Source organism: Sebastes umbrosus, chromosome 3 (assembly GCF_015220745.1).
Source record: "Sebastes umbrosus isolate fSebUmb1 chromosome 3, fSebUmb1.pri, whole genome shotgun sequence".
In the NCBI taxonomy this organism is placed as follows: Eukaryota; Metazoa; Chordata; class Actinopteri; order Perciformes; family Sebastidae; genus Sebastes; species Sebastes umbrosus.
The window spans coordinates 34,572,708-34,585,651 of NC_051271.1; the positions used below are offsets into that span (position 1 = coordinate 34,572,708).

General features: G+C 42.2%; 1 protein-coding gene across 5 annotated transcripts in view; it reads left to right on the forward strand.

Moving 5' to 3' along the window:
• Nucleotides 1-1,577: 1,577 nt before the first annotated feature.
• Nucleotides 1,578-12,944, forward strand: part of LOC119484795 (microtubule-associated tumor suppressor 1 homolog) — a 72,272-nt gene continuing 60,905 nt past the window's right edge. For 3 of the 5 annotated variants that reach the window (XM_037763872.1, XM_037763877.1, XM_037763876.1), the window contains exon 1: nt 11,930-12,152. The gene's annotated coding sequence lies outside the window, so the exon portion shown is untranslated. Of the gene's footprint in view, nt 1,718-11,911; nt 12,153-12,944 lie in introns of those variants that run through there. The other 2 variants (XM_037763874.1, XM_037763873.1) reach the window with 2 other exon arrangements.

The window sequence follows — 12,944 nt, forward strand, 5'->3', positions numbered from 1 at the left end:
TTTATCTATCCATCTATCTATCCATCCATCTATCTATCTATCTATTTATCTATCCATCTATCTATCCATCCATCTATCTATCTATCTATCTATCTATCTATCTATCTATCTATCCATCTATCTATCCATCCATCTATCTATCTATCTATCTATCTATCCATCTATCCATCCATCCATCTATCTATCTATTTATCTATCCATCTATCTATCCATCTATCTATCTATCTATCTATCTATCTATCTATCTAGATAGATTATATCCTCGTTAGTATACTGTATTAGCTATTCTATAACACCAGTAGTCTCTTCTGTGATCATCCATCCATCCATGAATGAGGAGATTCATCAGTCTTCATTTTATCAATTCATTTTCACAACTTGAAATACACTTAAATAAACTAACTTTTTGCTGTTGTGTACGTGAATCGTGTCCTATGTTGTACTAATGTGTCATGTTGTTGGTAGCCTACTCACTTTTTTCATGTTTTTTATAAATCTTTACCTAGCATAGCCTACTTTTGAATTTTTAGGTAGTGAGAATCTGTATCAATGTGCCTCTATAGCTCCAGTTTACTGACATTGTAAAGGTGTGTACTTGGACAGACTCAGTAGGCCTGTAGACTGCAATATCTCTCTGTGTTGCGCAGCAATCAGGCAAAGTGGAAGTCACATTGTAGAGGGAAGCACTGTGTCAACAGTTAATGCAAATATAAAGCTTGTTATCATGATGCCATATCTCAACACATGGCTGAAGGAAGGGAAACTTTGAATTTGTATGGCACACTGACAAAAGTGTGAGTGAATGCAAGCTCTACCTGAGTTAAAAAAAATGTGTGATGCTTGTTCTTGTTGTGCTTTTTGTTTGATTACTTACATCTTTATCTCTGGAAAGAACTTTACCTTGAGCAGTGGTACATAGCTAGTGTTATAAGCCTACATGCTTTCCATAACAGGTGGTTAGCAGACTGCTGCATCTAATGCAGGTATCACACACAATCACCACAGTCTGTCCAAACCAGAGCAAACAGCATGAAACTTCCTACAGCAAGATTTGATTCAATTGTTGATTGTTATATTTGTATTCACGTTAGAATCTTTGTTCCATGGAATGATTCTTTTTATTAATTCATTCATTCATTTTTGTTATATCTTCTTTTAGTGTATTTAAATTGCACACAATCTAACTTCAGTCTTTATCTGGCCACTAGATGACAGTGTTACCATTGAAAATGTTAGGCAGCTGAAGTGATCTGGGATGCAGGCTACATCTGCACAGTAGAAGTTTATCAGCCAATAAAAAACAAAACAAATGAAGCAAAAATAAACACAAATACATACTGGAATAGAAAGCTATATGATTGATTAAAAGACATCTAAAAAAAAAAAACGCAAATCCGCAATAATGTCCAAGAAAATAACAAAAATCTATCAATAGTCTGAACATGTGAGTATAGGCTGGATTGTTGGTTATCCACAGGTAAGTGTCTGTGTGTGTGTGTGTGTGTGTGTGTGTGTGTGTGTGTGTAGCAGACTCGAGGACTGCAGCGATCACTGATCATCTCAAAGGGAATTAGTCAGTTCAGTTGGAGCATTAACAACCGACCTGAGAGCATCTGGTCTGTCTCTGATGGAATCAGGAGAATGTGCGTTAGAAGTGACGTCATGCGTCCAGAGGGTCGGTCTGCAGGCTGCAGGTTGATCACAAGCCACGCTGCTGGTAAGTGACAGTTTAGCCTCCTATTGGAGTTTGTGCATGAGTGACTTTCCACCGTGTGATCAGCAGCTGTCCTGGTAGCCGACAGGTTAGCGACGAGTGGTTCACAGCCTGAAGTATGCCGTTTTGGTACCAACGTTAACGCCAAACTCGTTGAAACATGTTCCAGGTACAGTGTTTGCTCCTTTACAGGGAAAGGTAGACAGGCACCTCTTTAAACCTGACTTAACACACATTTTTAGACCTAACTCTGCATTCTGTGGTCCAAAAAGCAGCACAATTTCAACTGTAAAACATATTCATGTTGCTGGCACCGTGGCTGTAGTGTGGCAAGGTAAAAACTAATGGTAAAAACTGAGATTTAAACACAATAAGTTGGCTTACTGTTTTATTGGATCTGCTGCTGCTCTAAATATAGTTATGCTCCACCTTATAGGTAGACTATCATTGCAGACAAAACTGCATAAATTGACATAAAGTTCACATTCTGCATATATTTGGAGGAAAGGTGCTGGGGACCAAGTTGATATGAATATGTAAATTATTTTTATATAGCCCATATTAAAGGCTATGAAAGTTAATACCCTACATTCTACCTATTATTATTATATTATTATTATTAAATTATTCACATTAGTAGTATTATTATAAATAAATTATTAATAATACATTATTATTATTATTATTATTATTATTCAATTTCCAACTAAGCTACTCACTGTTTCAGCAAGAATGTGGGGTTTTAATCCCAGGCAATGAAGTTACACCCCCTCCATATAGTCTTTAAAGCACTGCCTTTGGAATATGTCAATAGGGGCCAATATGTCTCAGTAACACATCTTTCAAGGAAATGAAACTATTTGTTGTGTCCTATGGCTGTGCATGTTGGCGTGTGTGCACACAGGTAGCCTACAGTTGTGTGTACAGGTGTACGCAGGCTGTAGCCTGTGTGTGTGTGTGGACATCTAAGTGCAACTGCATCACCGGCAGTGCACCGTAGGCCTGTATGTCTGATTGTGTGTGGTTGTTTAAGGCCAAGCACTAATGCTCATGGCCACTGTGTGTGTCTATTGTGAGTGTCCTTGTGTAGCAAAGTGTGCCTTGTGTAGCCTAATGGACATTTCTGCTGCAGCAGCATTCTGAGTGTTACATAACGCGTTGTCCTCTGCATCGTCCTGCAGGGCTGCCCGGGATTAAATAAAGACTCGGAGCTTCTCCTTGGCATGGCAGAGCGCTTTCTGTGAGTGGTGTGAGCATGCACCTACACTGCTTTATCACAGCCAGCTCTGATGAACAGGCTACTCTCAGCCCTGCGCTTCTATGTGTTGAATGATCATTTCTATCCCCATAGATCTCTCTGTGATGTGGTTGTTGATCAGTGGCAATAAGTTGAGCCCATTACTTAACTGTAAGTGTTGATTTCTGCCTTTCAAAAGTCACTTTGTGACATTGTTGTTTGCTGCATTACAAACTACAGTACACTAACATTGTGCGTCCTTGTTCACCTATAGAGGCTGATACGTGTTTTGAATGACTTTTGTAATGTACTGCAGGTCTTCACAGGTTAGACTGGAAGTTTGGTGAATAGAAGTAACGTTAAAGAAAGACATCAGAACTACTGTAGGTTCAGGATGAAATGCTCCAACCAAGCAGTGTGAAGCACCTTTCAAACCTTGTCAAACGTACAGAACTAGATGTTCTTAATGAGAAGAAAGATGAGCAGACATGAGTTGTAACCATGAAAACGGGATCTGTAATCATATGACTGGGTACCATTGATAAACACCTTCATTTCCAGTGAAGAAGCAAAGATGAAGCGCCCTCCGGAACCGAGAGACAGTGATTGCGATATACTGACAGCGTCAGGCGTTTCGCACCACAGTGGCAGGCGAGTGGCACCACAGTGGCAACCTGTGACAGGCATTAGACAGACGTCAGGCAGGTGTCAGGACAGTGGCAAATAAGAGGCACTCGTTTGGCACCCGTCGGGAAGCTGCCGAGCTCAGTGGAACCACAGTGGCCTTCTGCCGGCAGCTGAGAGACGGCTCCCTCGACTCGCTGTCAATTAGGGCAGATCCAAATTGAGTAACCAAGTTCTACTTTAGTGTTTTTCATTCATTTTATGTAATTAGGCTTCTTCCGGTTAAAAAAAGGGACACAAACACACTCTTTACAAATGATTAATTTTATAGTCATTTTATAACAACCAGCTACAATAATGAAAAACATATCCTAAATGTTTTATTTATTATTTATTTGGGTACATTGTTTGCATTTTAATTAGCAAACTTGTTTGTTTAAAAAAAAAATTGTGACATCTAACTACAGCCCAGTGACAACTGACATATGTGGTGTAAATGTTAAGATAAAAATACAATTCTTAAAATATCTTAATATTTACTCCACTTATGTCAGTGTCAGTTGTCACTCTGCTGCTGCTTAGATGGTGTCAGAAGATGCTACGAGCTGGGTGTCAGAGGGTTGCAACTAGGTGTCAGAGGGTTGCCACAGGGTGTCAGAGGGTTGCAACTAGGTGTCAGAGGGTGTCAATTAGGTGTCAGAGGGTTGCAACTAGGTGTCAGACGGTGTCAATTAGGTGTCAGAGGGTTGCAACTAGGTGTCAGAGGGTGTCAGAGGGTTGCAAGTAGGTGACAGAGGGTTGCAATTAGGTGTCAGAGGGTTGCCATTAGGTGCCACAGGGTGTCAGAGGGGTACAATTAGGTGTCAAAGGGTTGCCATTAGGTGCCACAGGGTGTCAGAGGGGTACAATTAGGTGTCAGAGGGTTGCAACTAGGTGTCAGAGGGTTGCCACAGGGTGTCAGAGGGTTGCCACTAAATGTCAGAGGGTTGCAATTAGGTGTCAGAGGGTTGCAACTGGGTGTCAGAGGGTGTCAATTAGGTGTCAGAGGGTTGCCACAGGGTGTCAGAGGGTTGCAACTAGGTGTCAGAGGGTGTCAATTAGGTGTCACAGGGTTGGAACTAGGTGTCAGAGGGTGTCAATTAGGTGTCAGAGCGTTGCCACAGGGTGTCAGAGGGTTGCAACTAGGTGTCAGAGGGTGTCAAAGGGTTGCAAGTAGGTGTCAGAGGGTTGCCATTAGGTGCCACAGGGTGTCAGAGTGTTGCAATTAGGTGTTAGAGGGTTGCCACTAGCTGTCAGAGGGTTGCAATTAGGTGTCAGAGGGTTGCCATTAGGTGCCACACGGTGTCAGAGTGTTGCAATTAGGTGTCAGAGGGTTGCCACTAGGTGTCAGAGGGTTGCAATTAGGTGTCAGAGGGTTGCCATTAGGTGCCACACGGTGTCAGAGGGGTACAATTAGGTGTCAGAGGGTTGCCATTAGGTGCCACAGGGTGTCAGAGGGGTACAATTAGGTGTCAGAGGTTTGCAACTAGGTGTCAGAGGGTTGCCACAGGGTGTCAGAGGGTTGCCAGTAGATGTCAGAGGGTTGCAATTAGGTGTCAGAGGGTTGCAACTTGGTGTCAGATGGTGTCAATTAGGTGTCAGAGGGTTGCCACAGGGTGTTAGAGAGTTGCAACTGGGTGTCAGAGGGTGTCAATTAGGTGTCACAGGGTTGAAACTAGGTGTCAGAGGGTGTCAATTAGTTGTCAGAGGGTTGCCACTAGGTGTCAGAGGGTTGCCACAGGGTGTCAGACGGTTGCCACTAGGTGTCAGAGGGTTGCCACTAGGTATCTAAAACACAGGAATGTAAGAAACTAAGATACTCTAATGTTAGTAATTAAAGTAGATATGAGTAGTGGAGACAGAAGATTAATGCTATTCCGATGTGGGAAACATAGTATGTCAGTTACACCATTAACAGAGATAGTTCTAAAAGCTTCATAGTGCAGAAGGTTTTCTGTGAGACAGTGCAGATCTGACCTCTTAAACCATCCTGATTCAATTTGATTGACAGTAAACAGTCATAGTTGTGGTTAGTAAGTTATAAGTTAGACTGCTGTGGCAGTTTAGGGTTGGGTTAGAGAAGTGAATAGCATCAAAGAGGGAAGTGTTGCTCTGTTAATCCGTTCTTGTAGATAATAGCTCCATTAATCACAGAAAGTTACTGTATTAATCCATGACAAGTCTGGGCAGAGGCAGGATTCCAGATACCTCGTGCACATTCACACACAAAAATACCAATCATGACATGCTCACAGACACACTCTTACACACACATAAACACGCAAAGGCCATCTGAGGGCACAATCACACTCACAAACAAGGAGTGGCTGGATTAGTCTTGCGGAATTGTGGCAGCTGATGCTTTTAGCTCTACTGCCATCTGAGGCAAATGCAGTATAGTATAAGAGAAGAGGCTGCGACACAAATCACTTCTTTAAGAAGAACCACATTAAAATCTATTGTTAACGCTCAAAACCAGGATTTGAAATGTGTTAGCTGCAAAACAAAACATCTTTGAACGGTCTGGATGAGACAGCAGAGGAGGAGAGACAGGTGATCAGAGAGGGGATAGGACGGAAGGTGGGCTATCCCAGTGTCACTACAGCCAGCGCTGCTGCAGTAACGTTACTTATCTCCGTTTCAGCAGCAGTTTATGAAATGGACTGTTTTGTCCTTGGTTTTAAAGGGACTGTTTGTAAGAATCAGAAATGCTTGTTAACAGCGACACCTGTGGCCGTTAAGTCAACGAAAGTCAGCGTCGGGCTCGAGCTTGTGCTCGCTCTAAATAGACATGAACGAGCATCGCTCAAAACAGTGAGGCGACACACGTCAGCTAAAACCACAATATCACTCTATATTTCAGCTGCTTGGCAGTAATGTTAGCTGACCAGACGAAGGTCTCTCCATGAATCAATGCTGATCCTAGTGTTGGCTTTTCCTGCCACAGCCTCCCGACCGCGGTCGGAGGGAGACACCGGCACCCGGTCGGAGACGATAACGTTTCTCTCTGCGGAGCCCCGTCACTTCACAAGACACGGAAAACCTCTGTTGGTCTGGAGGAGCTGCAGCAGTTATTTTCTGCACAAACGTCCACTGTACATTTACTGTAAGAGCTAATAACTCTTCTGCAGTGTGTAGTATGCGCGCATGCACGTGAGGTGGAGCGAGCTGAGTGAAGGCAGGCAGGGGAGCAGAGGAGCAGAGTACCGCAGACACTCCGGTCCTGGAGACCAAAGCTACGGTCTCCCCCGCGTCCTAAGACCGCGGCCAACACTGTTTAACAGACGGGCTTCACTAGATACAACTTTGCAGTTTTGGTGCTTCCGTGTAGTTTGTGTTGGAGTCTTGTCTGAACAGCGTAGCCACACGCGAGCGCGCATATGCAAGCGCGCATATGCGAGCATGCGAGCGCGCATATGCGAGCATGCTAGAGCGCATATGCGAGCATGCGAGCGCGCATGGGACACCGACCCGGGTGATTTATACGTGTTAGAAGTTACAAACAGTCCCTTTAACATTGTAAAACTCATCTTTACAGGAGCAATACAATAGTGTTCCCCCTTTTGTTTTCTCCTGTCCTGTATCTCCTCAGTCTCTGTCTTTCACCATCTCTACCGTTGTATCTGTGTAACTTAGCCGAGCCAACCAACCGAGTGACGTCACAGGCTAGAGTACTGCAACATGACACATAATATTGGTCTCTATGTGCAGCCGGCTGTGAGACGAGTGGTCAGGGACCGCTGTGGATCAGATAGTCAGAAAATGACATGAAATAGAAAGATCTCATCATCAAGGAATCTGTGGCCAACGAGAGCTTTGTTCACCAGAGAGTTGTGGTAGAAATGTACAGTGTATTGCAGTATGGGCCATAGTATGTTTGAAAAGCTGCACCTCCCGTCCCCTCATCGGTCCAGGCTGTTTTTCAGTACATAAACACTTGGTGAACACACATGCAGAAACATGTCACTCTTTGAAATGCTGTTTGCCTTTTTCTCTTCCTTTAATGTGTGTGCATGTGTGGTGCTGTCCCTGTTTTACACACACACATGTATTGTCCTCTGAGCCTTTGCATGCTTCGAAAGCTTAAACAGTCAGCCCCTAGCTTCACTTGTGGAATACTTCAAGGCCTTTTTTAAAGATCAAATGTTAATCAGATTATGTTGTTATTGAATTCCCATCTGCACTGCTAAACAGTCTGTGAGCAAATGTGGAGAATTCTTTAGATTAATAATTGGTGTTAGGCTTTGGGTCAAAGTCACATGGTTTTGTCTTGTAGAGACATATCAGCTGGAAGCACATAGGAAATCTTGAGCGAATGAAAAACAGTTTTCAAAAATGTTTTGTTTTGTGTAGTTCCCATGTAATTAAACCTTCATTGCACGTCCATGTATTTAAGCCTACACAGCTGATGTTGTCCATTCACGTGCACAGTGAAGTTGAAGGTGTTCAGTGTTTTCTTCACTAAGCTGTAGCATGTGCTGTATAGTGACTGCTGGGATTTAACTCACCTCAACATTCTCTGTTTGTTCACGAGGCCTCACAGATGTTCTAACCTCCTTCTAACCGCCATAAACATGGCAAAAAGTGCAGGAGTTTCTCTGTCCTGGAACACCGCCTCATGCTTTGATGACTGAGGGAGAAGCTGAGAAGCCTTGATCTCCCAGCCAGTTCTACTAAAACGCATGAACCTCCACTCTGTGCAGGTGCTAGAACAGTGCCATTGACCTGAGCCTTGCCACCAGCAGGATGCATTGCATCTCTGCAGGTCTGTTTGACAACAGTCGCGCCTCAGGTGTGTGGTGGCTATAATGGCTGCTTCGACCGTTTCACAGCCAGGAGATATCCACTTGTAATGCGATGTTATCGAAGTACGTTCAAAATAGAAATAGTAGTTACCTGGATGTAACTCCACTTCTATGAGTACATGCAGAGCCTTCTAACTGCATGCCTCCCTGTCATCAGAGTGACTGGTGTGCCACTATTTTATAGGGCATGTATGATGGGTGTTGAGTGCAAAGATCTGTCTCAGGGTACCAAAGCAGAGCCTCGATGTAACGATAGCGAAGCCCGTTAGAGGACACATACTCATAGAACTAGAGCTGCTTCCAGGTAACTATGTAAGGGATAATGTACAGCGAGCCGGTCATTGTTGTGAAAGAAACGATGCTGCCCATTGCCTTGAAGGGGTTTCTTTCACAACAATGACCCGCTAGCTGTATATTATCCCGCTCATTACACAGCTACTTACTTAAAAAAACAATAATTTGACACAAAAACGGTCCGCCAGAGTCCGACATCAGAGCTGGGCCCATAGCAACAGTCTGTTATACATAGCAACGGTCTGTTATACAGAAATTACAGACCACAGAACGCCGTGATTGACCAATTGGAATCGATTAGTCAACACAGCCATGTAATAAAATCAGCTAATGTTTGCCACATTACTGCATTACAACACCAAATGTCCATAAATCCAGACAGACACCTTTTGGAAACAGGAGAAATTACATTTCTATAGACAGTGCTAACAATTTCGTTTTGTCTGTTCCACTCTCACTCTCCTGCACAAATCGGGCTGAATGATATGAAGTCATCTTATTAGCTTCACTGGGCCAGTGGATTGCTCAATCACCCGTGTTTTCAAACGGGGACTTTTGCTGCAGGGTCTCAGTGGCGTGTGAGTGCCAACTTGAATTATGTAATCGGTCAGTAGTTCAGTGTATTGAATCACAGTTTGGCTAGTAGCCCAGTAGGGATGTGTTCATGTAAGTTGGTGATCTGTTGTCTCATTGGTAATTTCTTATGCATACATACGCAGTGCGATGTTCAACAAATATTTAGGCTAGTCGCACGGATTTTATAATATTGTTATCTCTCGACCTAAAGGAAATTCTGTTTTACAACTTGGATCTTATTATTGTCCAGATGTGGATCTTTATATAGTATTTTTGTCCATCATTCCTATTGGATACAATAAAACTTTGTTTCAAACATTTAGCACTGAGATTTGGGAATACAGTGACATCAGCAGAACCGAGTCCAACTGGGCTTTACTATCCCATAAAACAAAATGTCCATTTAGTCCCAGCATTTTATTGTTGATCAGTGACTCAACCATAACTTGTCCAGAGACTTTAGGCTTGTATTTCTCCTTTTCCAAAATTGCCTCAGGTTTGGAACAAAACCTCTTCACCCTCTCGCGTCTCAAGACTCTTCCTACTCCTCAACCCACACTGAGATTTAGTGCTTCAAACAACCATCTGTCACTTTTTAGCGACCTACTCCATCAGACCTATAAAACAAAAAGATTGTATGTTTTATCATTGCCTGATGGTTGGTTAATACATGTTGTGTCATTTAGCTGATTGTCACTTTTTTATGTGTCTTTAAGTTCAGAAAGTCTAAACTGATGAAAGAGCTTCTAGGTGATACAATAGTGATATTTCAGATGTTCTCATAAAATTGTCCTCAAAATTGAGCCAAACTTACACATCCTATCCATTTTAGTTTACAACCATCTTTCCTCCTCATTACATGTGAACAAAATGCCCACACCCTGCATGAACTGGAACCCAACAGGCTCAGGTCCTGGATCTCCTTCCTGCAGAATGGGTTCTCCTGACAGCCTCACAATGTTGGAGAGTGACAGAATTAGTCCAGGAATCGGGGCCAGTCTGTGTATGTGTGCATGACAGGGTTTCTTCTGTCCTTGTGAAAACCAGTTTGAGCTTTAGAAAAACTCGTAAAAGTTCAGATATTTTAGGAACAGAATGTTATAAGAATCTAATATGCAAGTATGGGAAATCATTATGAATGTAAAAAGACCACCAGTAGCAGTTTAGTTCTTGGATCAAGGCCTTTGCTGGTTTGGTTAATATTCAGTTCATTGGCAGAATGACATACATGACCAGTTTTCTGTAATCTTACTTTGATTGTTCCTTTCATTGGATCACCAGTGCCTTTTCTACTACTCCCTCAATCCCTCTACATCTCCTCCTACTTTCTGATCACATTATGCAGCAACATTTCAGCCTCATGACTTTTGAAAGAAAAGATGGATTTTTCAACTTTTTTGCATTATTTAAGAATAATTACAAGTTTAACTGTCAGGATAAAATAATGGCCAATCTTGGCACTCAAATAATAATACTTATAGGTAGTCTGGTTTATATTGGTCTAACAGGGTGGAGCTAAATTATCCATAGCTCTGTGAGTGATCCACGATTAACTAGCTAACCTTTAACACATAAACACAACTTTTATAACTATATCAGATATGTTTTTAAAGTTTATGCTCACCCTACGTTACTCGTTTGAGTTCCCTCCAAAAAAAACCTTGTGTATTCCTGAGAATGGTCACAATGGAATTGTTGTTTTTTTGTTGTTTTTTTGGAGGGTGAGAACTTACAAACTAACGGGGTAGAAATGACTACAGGGATACACAGTAAATGATGAAAATGGTAAAATATAGTTCTTCCTAATATGTTTATATAATCAGAGAGAGTTTAACATGACCTGTACATTAATTAAAGGATTTTTTTTGTTTTTTTATATATAATTTCATGGCTTACAGTTCTTGTAGAAGTTGATTACTTTGCACTGGGGACATGGTCAAATCGAGCACATGTACCAAAAAAGCTCAGTAAAGTAAAAAAAAAAAAAAAAAAGGGGTTGTATTATTATTATTCTGTTTCTGTTATAAAGAAGACCTTAATCTATAATTCAAGCCATTTATTATAAATATTTGACATATTTTAAAGTAAATATGAGGAGAAGTACTTCATGGGGACAGAAATGTTGCTGTATACCTGGAATGACCCGGCTACTTTATTCCTCTTATCGCCTCATTCCCTCTCCTCTTCAGTTCAGAACCTCTCTCTCTGTTTCCCCTTAGCCAATAACAGGGAGGGCACCAACGCTGCTTAGCAACAGCCAACCCAGTTGGACGGTCAGTACTGGCCTCTCCTACTTTTTGGGGGGAGGTGGATGGACCCTGACCAGCGTTAGGTTACCTGGCCGGCACACACACACACACACACACACACACACACACACACACACACACACACCAGCTCTCTGTAAACAGAGGCATGGGACTGACTATCCCCTCCCACACTAGACCTTGAGGAAAGTGTGTGTGTGTGTGTGTTTCTTATTACTGCAGCACTGAGCAGCATACTCGTGTTTCAGAACCAAAAAGGGAGGTGTATTCCTCTCTCTCTCTCTCTCTCTCTCTCTCTCTGTGTGTGTCTGTCTCCTTCCTCCCTCCCTCTCTCGACCACCGTCACAGCCTGCGTAGTCTTACCTCGCCTGTGCTCACACACACACACACTTTTACACACAGCAGTGATGGGATAAGATACGACGCATTACCGTGCAGTGCAGTGCAGTGAGGAGTGTGTGTGTCTGGAGGTGCACAGCCAGCTAAGTAAGTGCATGTCAGTCTGAACCGAGGAGCGTGAGCGACCTTCCATGGTTTTTAAGCTGGATGTGTTGTTTTTTTTGCAGCAGTACAGTCTGAGAAGAAGGAGACAGAGAGTAAGTTATGGCTGTGGCAACAGTTATGCACGGGATCAGCGTGTCTCATGTGTGTTTTCCACTTCATTAGTGTGTGTGTGAGTGTGTGCATTCTAGAGGTCTTTTAGAAAATGTTTGAGATGTTTTCTGGTGTGACACAAGTCAACCATTTAACATGAACTTGTGTCCTCCATGATCCAACTAATTTCCTTTTTAGTAAATAGTTATACTGTAGTAAATGCTTATTGTGTAAATGTGACTGAATTTGGAAGTCGTGTTGATTTTTTTTCGAGTATTTAAACTGTTGCCTGTAACATAGGCTTACCATGTTTTAGTATGTACTGAGAAGTCCTTGGTAAATTCTTTAAAAAGGAAACCGTAATAACCAAGATGATGGTGCTGAGGCCAAACTAAAGACAGAAAGCAGTCCTGTGGTCTCTCCTCTGCTGGGTTTGATGGTATCCAGATGCTTTGTTGAGATGTAACTAAATTGCTTCACAATATTCAGTCGAAGCATTGTTTCACATGTTTACAGTTTCAATATGATTTCACGTAGAGGCCAAAGCAGACTTCCATTATTTATTTTGTCAAATCTATAATACTAAAGGAGAGTCTGCATTTTAATGTTGAAGAAATTATTTCATCATCTTTAGTGGCTTATAAGCATACTGTACATTTAAATTAGAATGTTTTAAAGTTCCATCAGGTGATAAACGTATGAGACCTGAATGGATAGCAGTCATGATGTTAACATTAACCTACTGAACGCTTCGCTCACTCTAACATCCCTTAGTTCAGCCAAAGACCCCTTAC